A 15,000-nucleotide genomic window follows, 5' to 3' on the forward strand; every position below is an offset into this window, starting at 1 on the left:
GAGAGAGAGAGAGAGAGAGAGGGAGAGAGAGAGAGAGAGAGAGAGAGAGAGAGAGAGAGGGAGAGAGACGAGAGAGAGGAGAGAGAGGGGAGAGGAGGAGAGAGAGAGAGAGAGAGAGAGAGAGAGAGAGAGAGAGAGAGAGAGAGAGAGATGAAAACACATCAGACGTAATCAGCAATAAATGAGTTTTCAAACGGTACTGGGAACCGTACAAGTTACAGCAACTGTTAAATAATAACGACTATTGGCAATGCTATTTCTAGTACAAAAATGTGGTAATAATCAACTGTGATATCCATGAATATTAGCTACAAACAAGACTCGGGTAGTTATTGAATACAATATTTTGGTTTGATAGCAACAGCAGACTTTGGTTGAGCAAGGAAAAAGTTTAATTGAACAACCTTTAGGCAACTAGAGCAGGTCAAAAAGTCATTTGGGTCTGGAAGTTCATCGAAGCCTGCACACCAGAGATGCAATCAGCGCCAATACCCAGTTTTATCACATCCAATCCATTCCTGCTGGTCTTTTAAGTCATCAGTTGCATCTTCCTTGTTACAGCCTTGACAAATGCTTTTTTCCTCGTTGGATTTTGCTTTCTTTACTTTAGTACGTTTAGTTGTTTCCTCCTGGTTTTTAATTGCTCTTTCCTCTCTTTCCCTAATTTTGCTGTTTCTCGCGTTGTTCAAGTATTTGCAGGGCATCATCTGTTGAAATAGACTGGCCATACTACTGTGGTTGATTCTGTCAGTTGTTTTTTGGCAACATGTTTGGCCTGAAAATGCTTAGCAAAGATAGTTGTCACTTTTGCTATGAGAGGGGTTGCTGTAGTGCATTCCTGATGTAAATACTCGCTAGACTGGAAAGGAACAACGCTTAGAAGTCTCCTATTTTAATGACCGCTCTATTCAGAGGATAACGTCCGGTTACTCTAAAGCCACTAATCAGGTATTCAGGCTTCATGTTTTCTTGCCACAGCTGACTGAGAAGAGAGGAGAAATTATTCTTGGAGACTGCTGCACCACAGTAAGTAGTTTTGAACTCTTTCAGAATTCTAACCCAACTTTTTTTGACTGTTCCCACAATATTCACACCTAGACGCTGAAGTAAATGTGTGGTATGAGGTGCTAAATAGTACAGAATGATATTCTCACATCATGCTCTATTCACTATAACAACTAATATGTGCGATCCATGTCCTTTGAAAAGCAGAACAATGACACCACTCTCACGCAACTCAGACGTAAGGGGCAGGTACATAAAACTAAACCATTCTGCGAAATGCGTTTCTCCGGAATTTCTCACTATGTATCGAACATTTTTAGCAGCACCCATTGTCCATTTTTGTTGAACGTATGTCTTTTGAAGGCGAGATAGGGGAAAGGGGCATTACTTCTCATATTGCAGAGCCACAAGCTTAAACAGTGATATTATCTCTTGCAGATCCACTCCCTATTTCGTTCACAACTCTGTCTCCTTTCCTGCTGATTACTTTCTTAGATCAACAGATGTATACAGGCTTGTTTGATCACAGTTCCACATTCTACGTGCCACCTCACTGTAACTTTTCCCCACTATACCTTCTCTGGTCAAGACGTCTGTCATTTGAGCAAAAAATATCAATAGCAGCAAGAGTGGCAAAAAGATCTCGTTACAAGGTTAAATATTTGGTTTTTTCTCTGCTAACTCACTTCACCGTTTTAGGAAACCAGACCACCACTTTCAACCTGCTATGCTGTCGAAACCACTGTCCCTCTCACATTGTCTCAAATAATGTGAGATGTCGTTCCTAACAATAGTTCTGTTTGCAGGATATCCAAAGCTCGCCAAAACCAGACAACAACGAACTACAAAAGTCCCTTCTAGCACACTTAGAACTCGTGGACGTCCTGCAGAATCAGAGACCACCTTGTGTGCTCGTTTGTGGATTGTGCTTTTACGCACTTTGTAGGCGGCAGCAGCTTTATGGTAGAGCATCTTTTCCCAACTGAAATTGCTGTACGGCTAACTGGATAGCGAATCTGCTTGCAGAATTCACGGAAATCGCTTCAACACTGCTGGACGACATACTCGAAACTGTTTGCACCTACAAGCTCCTCCCATCAAGTACACGAGTTTCGGGTGTGCAAATCGCTCTTTTCCTGGATCGTGAAGGTGCTCTCACGTTGGCTAAGCAATTCTCAAGTACCTTGGTAAAATTATGAGACTAATCACATTGGTTGTAGCATTGCAAAGACGTGTCATGTGCATGCAGGAAAACGTGCAACTGCAGTCAAGTAAATATCTGATAAATTTAACCCATACTAGATCTAAAGACATCAGTAATCCCATTACAATAAACCTGACCTCACTGCTACCAAATCTGGCTACCATAAGCTTAAAAATAAGAACTTACAAAGTCAAATAAAAATAGAAGGAAGATCAATCCTTCTGGTCTAACAGCGGCATCAGCAGTACAGTTAAAATCTATCTGTTTCCACTGCTACTAGATCTGGCAACAACGTACTGCATAACATGAGAACCTACCAACTCAAATAGAATAGGTGGAAGGTCAACTAACTTGTCTAATATCAATAATCAGCTCCACAAGCAAAGCAGAAAGATATTACAACCACAGCTTTGACTTGATACGTTCTTCTACACACAGTTGATCATATACTACAATGGCTCAACGACAGAAAGCTTGGTTTCCACAAAATTTGAACGGCACGACGCCATTCTAGTACAGAGGCGATACAGCAAATTACATTGTTTTGATATCGCGACCCAAAATATAAGCATGTGAGGAAACCATTCACCTACCTGGTCCACCTGTTACCCCGATTCAGTCGCTCTTTGCAGCGGAGAAAAAGTTGTCCACAACTAGGATACACCCTGCGTCCGCGCTCTATTCAGACTTTGGCTAGTGCGCTAGCAGACGTTTTGCGATTCAAATCCTAGAGGTATCGTTCTAAAGCCTAGACATTGATACGTAAGGCTGACATGTTTTCCTGTCTTTACGTCGCAGGCTACTTCAGAATACAGCGATCGTAACTGAAATTACAAGGGTGTGTCCACAATAGTGATGGTGCGTGCGGGGGCGTGGTACCCGTATTTTCCGCCATTTTAGGGGGCAAGCTTCTGTCCTCAGCAGGTATCTCTCTTTGTGACGGCGGCTTGTACAACAATTCAAGGACGTTCGACTGTGTTAGATAGTAATGCGATAGTATACTAATTTCGAAAGATTTAAAGCAAATTCTATCGGCGAATTCACGAGTTTGACGTCATTTTATAGTCCGATGGACGAGTGAGACAAAGCTAATTCTTAGACTCGAGATTATGTAACAGAAGTATTAAAGCCACTCCGTCGAATCGCGGAAGCGATATGAGGAGAAAGTTGTAACTACGGGCCTAAAAACAGATACAACGGAGGCTCAACTCTGGACGAAGGAGCCTGAAGTCATTCCCGACGTGAATTGGAGTGACATGATGTTTTTTAGGATTGTATACTGCTAGTGTACTAGAAATTCTCTTGAGACGAACAAATCTCTCTCTACTGGAAGTGCTCGTAGCAGCATAACACATCCTTGCAGATCGTACCCAGTCAGTGTTAGTTGAGTCATACACAAAGAATGGCTATCCTAGAATCGTTCAGAGGGTCGCAGATTACTATTTTATTATAGAACATACTAGAAATGACAGCTCTACCAGACAGAAAGTGCTCAGAGCAAACACGCGAATGCTGCGACGGATTCAAGTCCTTTCTGTCCAGGCTGGAGATCCACACTGACCGTCGTCTGTTGATCTGATTACGCGTTTCAGATCCCTGACTGGTTAGTATAGCCGGTATAGAATAAAATCATCTTTTTTTGCTGCCCTGACTTCTACGATTGTGGCGGCCGAAAACACAGCAACTATAATCATTTTAATAATAAGCTTTGCCCGTAAGATGGTGACTTCCGGGATATCACGTGATTGTGACGTCAAAGGCACTATCTGTATTAGGGACACCTACCCTACCACAAACATGTTGTGAGAATAGAAAATACAAGTGAGTAATCCTACTGACCGGTACTGATCCGCTGGGGCGTAGCATTGTCTCTAGAAATAAGGGTACACTTCATACTGGCACCAGGCACGCCCACTATTATGGATACTCACACTTTTTGGGTTCTAACTGACTGATACGTTATAATCTGTGGCTGATTTAGACTGGAAAAGGGATTTCGTATATATACTATACCAGCTAAATTTAAATATTCCGTTCTCTTCTCTTGCAGATTAGATTATTAGTTAGTACCTGTAGTTAATTAATTAATTTAACGTTTGACAAATTTTTTTGGCATCAGTATCCATTCTGGAAATTTGTTATAAAGCATTTCTCGTTCACAATTATTTTATAAATCCCATTCAATGGTCCTGTTCTCAAAAATTAGCAGAGATCGACTATCTCAATAAAAATATGCCGTCACAGACTGTTTAATTAAGCTGATATACTTTTGCAGACAAATAAAATTGTAACCGAATGTCTCGTTCAAAAGTTATATATCTGGGCTTCAAAGTTTGCGTGTAGTTACCTACTCACCCGTATATTCACACGCATTTAATTAAACTAGTGCACTTTGCCTTCGCATTTTTTGACGTACTCGGCGTACCCGTGAGTTTGAATTCGTTAGTCTAATCTGTTTCACTATTGAAGAACATGAGATTTCGTTCATCGCCCTGGCTGATTAGAATAAGTTGTTGATTTCTAGTTAGTTAAAAGGGAGGTTCAAGAAAAATGAACTTAACTTGTATAGTAGATCTTACGAAGAAAAATCGATCGATATACGTTACTCCGTTACCTTCGTTTTTGTACACGAGAATGAGCGATGTTTCTGTGATGTGCAACGCCCTCGCGCCATAGAAAAACGTTCAGCGTGCCGTCTGGCGAGTGCTACAGAGGACGTTTCTATTTTCACATCCGGTCTACACACTTTCTTTTGCCGCTGATTGGTAGAATGTTACAATCCCGGATGTACAAATAGGATTATCCTCTGTAGAACGCTCCAGACGGCGCGCTGAACGTTTCTCTTCGGATATTAAAAGAACAAGGATAAACAAATATTCAAGCACAAACACGTTCTCTAGGTAAGCCGTGGTATTGATAAATACTGCTTCAAAGTAGGGCGGGGAAACAGCTCTACCAACACCATTTTACTTTAGAGAGGAACCACTGACGGCAAGAAGGCAGATCTTCATAATATCTTTGCATTTACATTCGTCATTCTCGATATGTCCGTAGCTGTCATTCGTAAACGCATCGATTCGTTCGCAGTGGGCGGAGCTTAATCCACAATAAGCGTTTAGCAGGCGAGTGGGCGTTGCACCTCACAGAAACATCGCTCGTTCTCGTATACAAAAGCGAAGATAGCGGAGTAACTTATACTGATCGATTTGTCTTCACAAGATCTAGTCATACAAGTTAAGTTCATGTTTGTTGGACTTCCCCTTTAGTATCCCGTAAACAAATGGCCCGTTCTGATGTTTTTGAATGAGTATCCCGTTTTACATGTACACAGGTAAGTGTATCTCGTTCACGTGCGTTTTCAATTTTTTTTTGTAAAGCAGCCTGACAGAATTGACTGTGTAAAGGGTGTTGTTTATACTATAGACACTTTTGGTCCTCACACGTATCCACAGTCCACAGGTTTTATGCGCACACCTATAAATGATGGGGCCTATAGGCCGGTGCATGCCACGCTACGCCACTGTATTATACGCACACTACAAGATATGACACATTACTTACTACTGTATTACCGCACATTTAGCTGCAGGGCTGATATTAGAACATTTGGTACTATGTACATTTGTACAGTACATCATGCCTACCGTTGAAGCTTCCTGAAACAGCTTTAAGTTCCTGATCTTCGCAATCGATGTTCGTTTGCTTATAGTAATATGAAGTTACATTCGACGCTGAAGAGAGGTCGCTATCTTGATTAGTTGCCGCCATGCTTCCGGAATTGCTAGATAAACCGCGCAGTTTGTGAATGGCCCCTGATCAAGTGGTGTCAAAAACATGGACGCTAATAGTCCGTCGGCCAACACCAGAAAGCGACAAGTTGCGTAGCTCCCAAACCAGGGGAAGTTTGCGTAGTTTCAATCGTCGAATAGAAGCCATGCGAGTGCATTTGCGATTGTTTGTCGTCTTGGAACGGGGCCGTTTCTGAGTAACAAGAGGACTAGATTGACTGAGGCCACGCCCATGCAAATTTGCAGCAACGGCGAACCGAGAGAAAGAGACGAACGTGGTCCCATGCATAAGGTCTACAGACATTAGCTATATCACGCGAAGGCTTAAACCAGTGCAGCTGTCTTTTCTAGAGCTGGAGGTAATGAAGTGCGGTCTCCAGATAGTATTTCTCACATTACCAGCAGTTCTGTTGATGAAAGGAAACTCCTACATTGTTGTTACACTTATGCTGTTGCGTTTGACTGCCTTGCAATAGTAACGTGACCCTGAGCGTTCGGAAACACAGTAAATACCGCACAAGTCGTGACAAACTCCCGGATAAGTGGCACGTGCCTTGTAATACGATCTTGAAGTTAGTACAAGTGTACAATGATTAACATAAGACCATAAAAAGCAGGACGTAAGCGTTACTGACATAAAGTGCCTAAGTGTACGGCTGTACTAAATCGCTCAGAGTCATTTCTAGTCATTATTTAGTGGACTTATGATTTTATATAGAAACTATACTTAATTAATTAATAACCAATGAAATGTAAAGAGCTACCTACTCATCATATTCGTCAGTAGAGTTTGCATCAAAATTATCGGCTTCAAACGCATTTGCAGATGCTATAGTGGAAGCAGGCTGCAAAACTTCACGCGGAATAGGGTTTTGGCAATTGTCGCATTAGCACACATCTGTACATGGCAAGCAGCTTCGCTGGCAAGAGCAGCGCTTAGAGCTGCACCCAGTTTTACAGCTGCAACTGATCAGTTTCAAAACGTCAACAGGTGCCGGTGGCTTCGTCGTCCATTCAATAGTCGGGGCACAGTAGCAGACGTAACCAGTTCCGACTCCATTACAGTTTGTGAATTTGCAAAAAATATTTTGCGATTACCGAAATGCTTCTGCAGACGACGCTTCAGCCCGCTGATTTTGTAATTTGGAGTGTCAACATCTTCCTGCTATAGAAAGTCTACAAAGTTTGACCTCAATTCAGACATTCTTGCAAATAATCCTTCTTCATTTTGCTAGGTATTGCTCCCTCGACTTCACCAGCAAGAATTGGAAACGCACGGTCATATGCTGTACTGTGTTGTGCATCTTCTAGAGAGATCTAGGAATCAAGCATGTTGGCTAATGTTTTCTGGTGAGTGTAATTCCTGTAGCAAGGTTCATGATAGGACAGCTCCTTGGCGATATCATCAGGCTGATCCAGTCCTTGCTGCACTTCCAATAAAATTCTTTTTTTTTTTCTAATTTCCGCTGCGTTTGAAATAGCCGAACATGCAGAAAAGTAGTAACTCTGCTTAAAGATTGTCGTTTCCCTTAAACTTTTTTTTGTTCTCTGTTGACAAAACAAACATAGTTTGATGTTGGTTGGGGAGACAAGTCTTCTGGTCCCACGAACGGTTGCAGTATTGCACATTGCTTGAGGTGCCTCTGTGTCCTCTGACTCTATTATTGAATTACTTTCAGAGATGCTAACATCTCGGCTGCGCTGAAGTTTGTCTGAAGCCTTTTTGTTTGCATATGCTTGGTAGCATTGCTTGTGATAAGCTTCTATCGGTTTTGATTCATCTGTGCAAGAATTCTATAGAACCGTAAAGACGCCGTCTAAGCGAATGCTTGCTGCATGTTGCAACGTTCTCAAACTGGTTTGTGTAAAAGCCGTGAGAGAACCGCTAACATCATACGAATATGGCACAGACAGTGCTCAGAGTCAATTTTTGCTATCTTAGCTCTCTGCACAGACACCTAATGATATTCAAAACAAAACCTCAAAGTGATTTTGAATTTGAGAACTGTCAAGGTCAACAATAATGCAACAATAAAGCTCTGACGTTCGATTTGGTATATATAACTGTTCAGTTGATAACTTTACCTCTGATACCTTTGAAAGCTGAGTTAATTATAGCTGAGTAAGGACACTTGGTCGAAAGAAGACAACAAGTAGTTTGCTCACACATAAACTAATGTAGATAGGTAAAATCTCTTACTTATATATTGCTAACTGAAAGTTCATCTAGACCGCAATGTGGAAGTGAATGCTTGTATTTACTTTAAACTTTAGCACTTGGGTCTTTATCGTCCAGCTAAGATGACGACTTTAATTTAGTCTGGAAGTAAATCTTCGTTTAATGCAATTGTATTACTTTGAATTTCTAGCACTTATTTAAGTCATCCTCGTCCAGTTACGATGACTTCTATCATCTAACTAAAACCACAATCTGGAAGTGAATCTTTACATGTAGCGTCCTTGCAGTGAACTTTGGGCACTTAGATCTTTATTGTCAAGTTACGGTTACGTCTTTCTACGTGTGGCAACCTTTTCCTTACGTCATACACTCTACATAACATCGTCTAGAGAAACACTGTACTGTACCATAGACTTCGATCACGGTACCAGAAGTAGTCATTACGTTCCTGCATCACAATTCTTTGATGATGATGATGATGATGATGATGATGATGATGATGATGATGATGATGATGATGATGATGATGATGATGATGATGATGATGATGATGATGATGATAATGATGATGATGATGATGATAATGATGATGATGATAATGATGATGATGATGATGATGATGATGATGATGATGATGATGATGATGATGATGATGATGATGAAGCTTATTTATCCACGGAATAACCTTCAACTACTAAAGTCGGTCTTCCAGGCACGTGCAAATGTAAAAATTTAAAAGCAATCCCCCCAAAAAAACAAACATAGATATTTACAATAAATAGACAATACAATTTACAAGTACAAATTCTACAGCGATCACGTCCGTAGAAGATGTTTTTCTACCAAAGATTTAAATATTGATATTTTTGACATGGACGGAATTTGGGCCGGCAGTGAGTTCCAGAGTATCCGCCCACAGTAGAACGAGGTCCTTCGGAGAGTTGAAGTTCTTGCTGCTAAAATTATTAGTCCTGATCTTGTAAGTCTCGCAAATAACTCGTTTAGAGGCGTTAACAGAGTTGAAGCGCACGCTGACATCTTTAGGGGCTGATCCGTAAAGACAGCGATGAACAAGACTGGCCAATTGAATGCCATGAGGCACATATATAGGCAAGAGGTTGTGTCGAGAGTAGTTTACACGAGGTTACGCAAATAAACGCAGATCATCGTCAGTCTGGCGTGCTTACTTGTTTCCCACACGTTCAGAAAATAATTTGGACTCTTTTAAAGGCAGCCAAATGACAAACCGACGAGTTTATGAGGCCAAGTGTATGAGACATGAGGTTGGGCAAGAGTACTACAGAAAGACCGTTGATTTACATTCGTAAAAGAACAGGAGACACCGTTTTATAGTCCACAACAAGGTAGCTGTGCAGCGCTTTCATTCTACGTGTATGCCTGCTTGCCTGGACATCTAGGCTTTTAGTTGGCAGCCTAATTCGCATTGGTACGGCTTTCTGTTTGCTTACAGTTTGTTCTACTGCTGCTGTAATAGAAGTTGAACTGCTAATGGGCAATCTAGTTTAGTTTAGATCTATAGGAAAGTTGACAGACGCACAACTCAAAAGGTTTCGTCATCGCGTATCGTGTGATCGATTGTGATATCGTAAGCTATTGAGCTAATGCTGCGAGCTAACATGTTCACGATGGATGTTTTATGTCTCAGTAGTTTGCATGATGCGTTTTTACTCGTTTTGAGTGCTCTGCCGACTACAGAGTTAGCTAGCTTGCTGTACTGACGTCAGTGCTACGCCCCTAAATTTTGTTGACGTACGGCTGCCTAACGGCTCCGGTATGGAGAGGCAAACAAGTGCAGTTGGAGTTCTGTCATACTGCTTTATCTTTTACAGTTATCAAAACTTTCGCGGGCTTGGGGGGCTACACAACTTCATAAAGAAGCGTCTTTTGGGGGTTGGCCGACGAACTATAACGTTTTGATGCACAGAAGGAAGAAGACAGTAAATCAGAGATGATGATGACCGAAGAAACCGTCAATACGTACACAGTTTACAACACAGTGGTCACGTGATCGACTTCTGTTTAATTAACTAAGTTAATTACGGTTCTTTCGTAATTCGTAGATGCAATTTGTGGCGTATTTTAGATCTGATAATAGTTGGTCTTTAACCCCTGGACACTTCTCCTAAATCCACCCTTGATTTGTTTGTGATGGATACACTCATTGTAAAATTGCTAGCTAATGCAATTTCTTAGTGGTATTGATTCAGGTGAAAATCTACATTCTAATATATTAACAAACAGCAATAACGTGTAATGTTTAAAATTTTCTATCTCAGAATTTCTGTAATTACTTCTATCAGACTGTAAGCAAGACATTGAATGTCTAATAACAATTAGCATATATGAAGCAGAGAACATGCATTTATAGTTTTGTCCATATACGGCTTTTGACACCGAACGTTATAATATCTAGAACTAATCAATAAAGAGAGCTCCAACAAAGCATTTCGGTGGTACCAAAAGTCATAGTCACATGTTTTCGCCACTGTCACAGACAGTCAGTTGTTAGATGTCAGCAAACCCGTTACTTCTGTGTACTGACTTTTGCCGTGGCAGGCAAAGGTTTTACAAATTGTGTAAAGCTTTTCTGATATTGCTACCGTCGTTTAACTTGATTTCAAATATAAACCAATTTTGACCTACTACTCGGTCATACAAAATTGGCAGTATACATAGTACTAGGAGCGACGTGGAACTATAATGGACTTATTATTGTAGACGGTCACTTCTCGGAGTTGACTAGTATGTAACATGAGTGCCTGTTGGTATACAAAATTATCATGTATATCACTGCGTAGGAATGTGCTGCAACTATTTCCAAGAACTGAACTCACCTTTGGCTAAAGTAATATGTCCACCACTACAGTAGACATGAGCAGCAGCAGTTTGATCAGTGCAGCATGAGTTGATTTGAATAATTGCTTAGTAGTTAGTTAACTTGTTATGTTGAAATTTGTATCGCTTTTCGAAGCTGGCATCTGTTCAAATATTGATTGTTAAACAAACAAAAGTGAAAGTCAAATTCAAAGGCTTTAATTGGTGGATAGATTTATCGTTTGTAATTGTAAGGAATTTATTACAATTATAGGACATTAAATTCTTATCTTCGTCTGCGTGGGAATTGAAGCAAAACGAGATAAATTAAAAAATAGAAGCCTTGAATTAATTTTAGGTTGTCCGAAATGGATGAACACAACCACACACGTACACACGCGCGTGCGTGCGCACACACACACACACACACACACACACACACACACACACATCACACACACACACACACACATAAACACACACACACACACCTACACACGCACACATCACACACACACACACACACACATAAACACACACACACACCTACACACGCACACACACACACACACACACACACACACACACACACACACATACACACCTACACACACACACACACACACACACACACACACACACACACACACACGCAAACACACACACACACACACACACACACACACACACACACACACACACACACACACACACACACACACACAAATTAGCACTGCTGACTATTAACTTTTGAACCTTGGTTAGCAAGGTATGCTTGAAGGTGAACTGTGATGTTCCTCAACGGCACGTTCTACATTTAAGTTTACATCAAAGTAACCTTACAACACTGCATATTAGTTAGAAAGCAGAATTGTTGACCTGAAATTTGAATCTTGCTTTCCTCCATTTTGGAGGTCGCTTTGCACATTTAGCATGTCAAGTCTGAATACCTACAATTAATGAATGTTTATAGTATCTAATAGTAGACAACAAGTTGTTTCTTTTTGTGGCGATCATCAATGGCCTTGGCATGTTTAAAACATTAACCTAAACAGAAGATTTTGTGTATATCTGCCGAGCTATAGAAGGTTAGGTTATGTAAGAGATAATCAAATTATTAATGCATGTACATATAGCTTGTCCAAAAATTTTCAAAAGGATTTTGAGAAAAACAAAATTTGTGTAATCGTAAAACTTATTAATTATGAATTACGTTGGAGTCGATTGGAGCGAAGAAAACAAACGTTTATCAGAAGACCTCCGACGTCTTCTGAAATATACATGGCAGGTTATACATGCTTGAAGCGTACACTTTGATTTTGTGACTACTGAGACTCGAAGGACGAGCGGCTCTCCTCGTATTACACAACACATTTGTTAGGTCCACATTTTGGCCAAAATAATTCGCCCAAGCTGCAAGCGTGGATTCAGGACTCACTCCACGCAAGCAGGCGACAACATTCAAAACTCAAATCAGAATAATGCGTATGCATGCATTCCCTTCCAATCTCTCAGTCCCACCAGACTTGTCTAGAGCCTTTCTCTACAGGTCAGTCATTTTAAACGACGCACTTTCTTGAAGTATTCAGAAAGTACAAACTAAAACATTTTGTAAGTGCGTACGTATTCCAAAAAAACACGATCGTACTGCGTCTACACAAGCTCTCATGCACGTCTGCTACGACTTAATTAATTAGTATTACATAAATTTAGAAATCAAACTGACTCGGCAGGGTCACGAAAGATGATCAGAATGCGCCCTAGCACGGTTTGTTCATCACTTTTAAAAAAGAGAAAACACCGGAATCAGATTATAATGAGAACTTACCTGACTGGATGCATTGCTATATATGCATGCTAGTAAAAAGTTCGAAAACAAAAAAAAAATTATATGGCTAGAGATTTGATCACACCGTTAGCAATCATCAAAGCATCAATAGTACTCTTCACGCTGTATGAAACTTACTGTTAAAAATACAGGAGATTAAATAACTAATATATATATATATATATATATATATATATATATATATATATATATATATATATATATATATGTACATAATGGAAACAACAGTAAACTAAAGACTGCTCTCTTGACGCGTTATATTTAGACCACACCCTATTAGCGTGCGGTAGGTCTGAATACTTTGAAATGCTTACTCCCTGCCTCGTGATTATAAAATTTGCGCACTAAAAGAAATTAATATTGAAATGTGTTTGAAACAGGTGGAGGTTAGAAAAGTTTTTAAATGTGTTGAAGTAGGGTTTTTCCTTATTTCGGATACTTTACTATGCTATGATTTTGCTTGTGGCAACGATTCCAGGACGATCATCTAAATAAACAAATAAATATTTATTAACAATTTCTTTAGTAAAAGTTAGAAGAAGAAAAAGAAAGAAGCGCTTTACAGTATTGCCCAAAACAACAGAGAAACGATCTATTGCGTGTAGATTTTAGTACGTTTCTATGTCAAAGTAGCGCGTGCTATTACAAAAGAGGGAGAAAAACACGTGATTCACAACGGCAGTTTCTTCTTCATATAACTTATTAAGACAAGGTTTTTTCAAAAAGTTGATAAATGCGGTAATTATTTTAAATATTTAATTAATATTACGGTTTACAATGACATGCAAATTATGCCTCTATCGCGCATGCGCCGGTTTGAAATTACAACCGATATAAGGTAAATTGTTTTAGCAGACTCGTAGAAAATATCTGCAAAATACAGATCTGCTAATATCTGCAAAACACAGATTTTTGCACGCACGTTGCAGTACGGTATTATTGAATTTTTCTATTATGGACGTGTGTACTGTACGTACTGTACTGCTGTGCGATGTCTGCGCGTAGTGCCCGCGGGCGGTGGGATGACGTGGATGTAGCAGGGTACGTGTGTACTATAGAATTCCTCTCGACGGCTTACTCGTAATTATTAAACAAAAAGGAAACTAAAAACGAGGAAATGGTTAACAGCTTTACACGTGCATCATCTCGCTTTCAAATTTAGATCAGTGCATATAATATTATAATTATACACATGCCATGCGACTGTAGTTTAATTACATATGTCTGGCATCAATGTTGACTTATATAATATTAATATTTCATTAGCAAATTATATAATTTAAAACATAAAAAATATATAAATATTTTCTTTAATCTTAATTTCAGTATGTTTGCTTTGTTATCAATTTTTCTTTAATTTTCTTTTAGCTGATAAACAGATTTTTTAACGTGTAGTAAATATTTGATATTAATTTATTACTTATAGGCATCAAAACATGCATGCATATAAAAATTTTTTTGCAATATGCATATACATATACACACAACTTTTCTTACTACTTTTAATTTGAGACTATTGTCATTTATATGTATCGAACGTCAATCTTAAATGTGCCTTCTATGTCGATCTGCATGGTAAAGTACTGTTTCTTCTACGCTAAAAGCTATATCTCCCTTTATTCCATTTTACGTATTATATAAAATAGAAGCATAAAATATTAGAAATAGAATTTTACAACATTTTCTCATTTTGTCTTTACGTTGGCGTCACGCAATGTTTGCATGCGTGAGAGCACAAAATGGAATCACGTGCGACAGTTTTCTATTACTCATAGGTTGCAGATACAACTCGTAAAAATATATATAGTTACGTGCACAAGAGACAAACCCATACAAATAGTTTTAAACAACTGCTTTCTGTGCACAAACGCATCTAGAATTCGCAATTAGCTTAGGTAGGTGCATGAGTGCGGCGTAACGGTGGATCACGCATGCACGTGCACACATCTTTAATTGCTCTGATAATGCTAAATGGTAACACTATACTTAGGCTAAATTAACAAACATGTAATGTTTTATAAATGTTTATTTATTACACGTTGAACACATGCAGTCATATCTAGATCAGTCTACATGAAAGATAGTTAGCTAATCACGTGACGGTGTTGTACGAACATCATCAATGTACTTGATCTGGCCT

The sequence above is a fragment of the Corticium candelabrum genome (assembly GCF_963422355.1).
Source record: "Corticium candelabrum chromosome 7 unlocalized genomic scaffold, ooCorCand1.1 SUPER_7_unloc_4, whole genome shotgun sequence".
NCBI classification, from domain to species: domain Eukaryota; kingdom Metazoa; phylum Porifera; class Homoscleromorpha; order Homosclerophorida; family Plakinidae; genus Corticium; species Corticium candelabrum.